Genomic DNA, 4132 nt, shown 5'->3' on the forward strand with positions numbered 1-4132 from the left:
TCTCAAATTGTAATACTGTATAATCAGTAGTGTTAGAACATTGTAAAGCGTCATAGGATTCTTACAGCCATCTGTAATTTTAAAAACTGGTTTTCTGTTCAGAGATAAAAATTTCTGAAACCTTCAAAGCTGAGTTTACAAACATATGTTGGGTGAGGAGCAAAGTCTTGTTTTGTGTATTCTGCTTATCTTTTGTTTGCTAGAACATATTTACTTGGACTAGTCTACACTCAACTGGGTAGCTCTTGACTCTGTGCCCTCACATCGCCTTTTTTTTTTTTTATGTCTTATGGGCCACTTCAATCAGAACTGAGTGGCATATAATTTCCCCTCCGTTAAGTCAAAACAAAATGCTGTATATAAGTGTATAATTTAATCAAAATCATCTATATAAGACCCAAAAATAAAACAATCACAAAGCACAATTAACTTATAATGCCTCAAGGCAAAAATGAATCTGACCACAGGGCCTGCTTAAATACAGCTTAAATTTATTTCCTAAATGCCAAAAGGGAAGGGGCCACTTTCATCTTCCTAAAATTCGACCACTCTACTTGATCTTAGCCAAAAGGCCAAGAAGCATAAGGCTACTGGTGTATACGCAGAAGTGAAATATTTGGAAACTGGCACCCCATTGTTCTTACTGTTGCACAAACTTAAATAGCTACTAACCCACAATAAATGTTGGATCTTGCAGCATGCAATCCCAGAAGTGTCAGGGGCTACAATTTTGAAGAATACAGTTCCTGCCCTTCTACAGCCTGGCATATTAGAGGCTTTATTCTGTCAGTGGTCCCTTCATATCTAGTCCCTGGCCAGTTGATGTCTAGAAGGGGGACTCTGGCTACTAGGCTCTTGGCTACTAGCCAAGAAGTGCCTGTGCTCCTGGGATTGTGCAACACAGCCTGACCCAGCGGAGTCTTAGGAATATGAGGTGCTCCTTAAATGAAGTCTCTTCTATGTTCCCTTACTCCAAGATTTGTCAGGGAGTGCCTTAAAACAATGATTTGTATTTATATGCAGTATAAACATTTATGTAAAAAGCCATCTTCCACAAAGCATTTTATCTACCAGATCAACTGCTTACACAAAGTATGGAACTTTAAAGTCATGCATTTTCAAACACTTTAATCAGGCTAATTAGCCATCCAAATTGAATAGAAAAGCTGGGAATGATTAGTAGAGTTCAGTGCTTTGGATTCAAAGGCAATATTTTAGAGAGCATGTAGGATGAAGCTGCTTTAGTTATCAACAGGTGCTCTGTGAGTGCTCCTGTGCACTCCCAAATGCTTTTTCTGTTTGAATTCAAAACTGCATAGTCCAAAGATTTAGGCACAATAAAATATTAAGTTTTCTTTTGCATATTAAGCCATGATTGAAAAACTACAATTGGGTAGGTTTGACCAACACAGTATAAAGCAAACAAATCTCATGGTATAGTATGATGTGTGAACCTAGCCACAGAATCTCATATACATGAGCATTTGCAGGGGGCAGGTGGAGGCAAAAGTGACACAAGTATGTAATTCATGTCATCCATGCAATGACATCATGATACACTGGCTACTATGTTATCCTCATGGCTTCCACTATATACTTATGCTCAGGTTTGCAGGTGGCCACTAAACATAATCACGGACTCCAGAATTCACATGAAGAATTTTCATGTAGCTGGATTCCATCTGAAGTCAGTAGAGTTATTTGACAAGGAAAGGTCAGTGAGGGTGTTTCCCATATAAATTCAACCCCACTGACCAAAGCTACATCTTCACCCATCTTAAGATACCTGTTCCTATCCATTCATGAGCTGTCAAGCATAGCAAATTGGGAGAGACAGTTAAGAGGCCTATATGGGTGACAAAAGGAAGACTGAGTAAGCGAGATATAAAACATGCAGTTGCGTATGTCTTAAAAGTATTGCTTCCTTAAGGATAAAAATTGGTAGGTTATTTTCAGAACCTGATTTTAGCCCATTACTGCCACCAATCGATAATGGGACTATAAAAAATTGGTGGGGACCTGATTACCCTGTGGTAGAGAACTGAGAAAGATATGTAAATATTATCTATGACTTTCTTTTGAAAGTGCTCCTGTGCTGTACTGATTTGTAAAAAATCTCTGATTAACCTTTCTCCAGCATTGCTTCCCTATGTGAGGAAATCTCAGGTGCTAAATTTCTGCCTGTTAAGTTTGGTTAATAACTGAGTTCACACATTCTATGAAGCAGCTAACTTCATTCCCACTGCAGATTTGCCCATGGCTTCATCAACTCCATTTTCTGGGCTAAGATAAAATGGGATTGAGTAATCATCAATGTCTTGTATGAACCTGGTCCAGAATTCAAAGTAATCACAAGACCGGATTCACACAAGCTAGGTTAAAATGTTTGCTATGTGGTCCATTATGTGGTTCACTATGTTGTGGAAGGCCAGGACATACTATGGCTGAACTATCTACAAATTACTGGAAGAATAAAATCTGACCTCAAAAACAAGGGAGGAACATTTTAAAAAATGACAGAATTTGAAATGCTTATACAGAATCAAGATCACCTATTAGGTCATATATATATATATAGATCACCTATTAGGATATATATATAAAAACTTTTATTTAGATATGATAAGGAGACAAACCAAATAAAAGCATGTATGATAAATTGGATGCAAAACTTCAAAGAAACAGTCCCAATAAAACAATGGGAAGAATTGTGGAGCAAATCTATAACATTTACTCCAAGCTATGGTTTGAGAGAAAATTGGTATAAAATATTTTACAGATGGTACACAACTCTGTCAATAATTGCTAAAATAGACAAATCATATAGCAATAAATGCTGGAACTGTCACAAGACAGAAGCAACATTCTACCATATGTGGTAAACATGCCAAAAAAACCCCAAAAGTATCAGACATACACAGCACCACTCAGAGAATGTTAGGGAACAAATTTGAAATGAAACCACTTTTTTTCCTAAATAGGCATAATTTCAGAACATAAAATAATGAAAAATGCCATAACAATAAGTTACATGCTTATGGCTGCAAGGATAAACTATGCACAACACTGGAAAAAAGGGAGGGTGCACGAGAGGTGCAGTGCAGCAAGGGTGCACACGAGAGGTGCCCTGCAGGTTGAGGAAAGTGCACTGCACGGGGGTATGGCACAGGTTGGGGAGGATGCACGGGGGTGCACAAGTGGCCAGCACAGCATGAGAGGCTGTGGGAGGGTGTATGGGTTGGGAGACTTACCCCAGCGACTTGTGTTCTTCCCTGCCAGTTTCCCTTTTGACTTTCTGGGAAAGGTTGCAAATAGCAATCATGTGATCCCAGGGCACTTGGCAACCGTTTTAAGTGCAAAGGGGTTGCCAAGCATCCAGATCACAATCATGTGACTGCAGGGGTTCTGGGATGGCCAGAACCACAAGGACTGGTCATAACCACCATTCAGTAACTTTGAACAGTCCCTGAATGAATGGTTGTAAGTAGAGGACTACCTGTATATCCATGAAACAGGTGAAACTCTGATTTATTAAGAGGATTTGCATAAATAAAATGATAGGATGTGGAAAGAAAAAATATAAAGCACAGGAGAATGTTGGAGGGAGGCTTTTTTGAGCACTCAGCCACCCTTCCCTAAAAGTTAAAAAGTGGGAAGCCGCCTCTGATGGATTATTTGCCTTCAAGTCATTGTTGACTCTTAGCACAGAGATTTTCTCCATGATGATCTGTCCCTAACCTGGTCTTTCAGCTCTTCCAACGATGCACTCATCACTGCTGTGACTGAGTCCATCAGTTGCTGGTCGTCTCCTTCTTCCTTCCACCTTTCCCAGCATCAAAGCCTTCTCCAGAGAGCTGGGTCTTTGCATGATGTGTCCAAAATAGGATAATTTTGGGCTGAGAGCCACTTCTAGCAAACGTTTGCACCCTTTCAGGCGAATTAGAGTGCCTCGGGTTGCTCTACGCACCAGACATTTACCCCCGGTGAACTGACCCACTGCTTCCTCAAACAAACTAATTCACGAACAAACTATGATAAAGCAAAGCTGCTCAGCTCGAGCTGAGTTTTCCCATCAGCGAAAACCTGACCCCAAAAACTCCTCCGCCCGCCTGGCGGCGCTTCTGTTACAAAA

The sequence above is a fragment of the Python bivittatus genome, unplaced genomic scaffold (genome assembly GCF_059951505.1).
Source record: "Python bivittatus isolate LINGU-HERP-01145 unplaced genomic scaffold, Pbiv_v1 ctg000020_np1212, whole genome shotgun sequence".
In the NCBI taxonomy this organism is placed as follows: Eukaryota; Metazoa; Chordata; class Lepidosauria; order Squamata; family Pythonidae; genus Python; species Python bivittatus.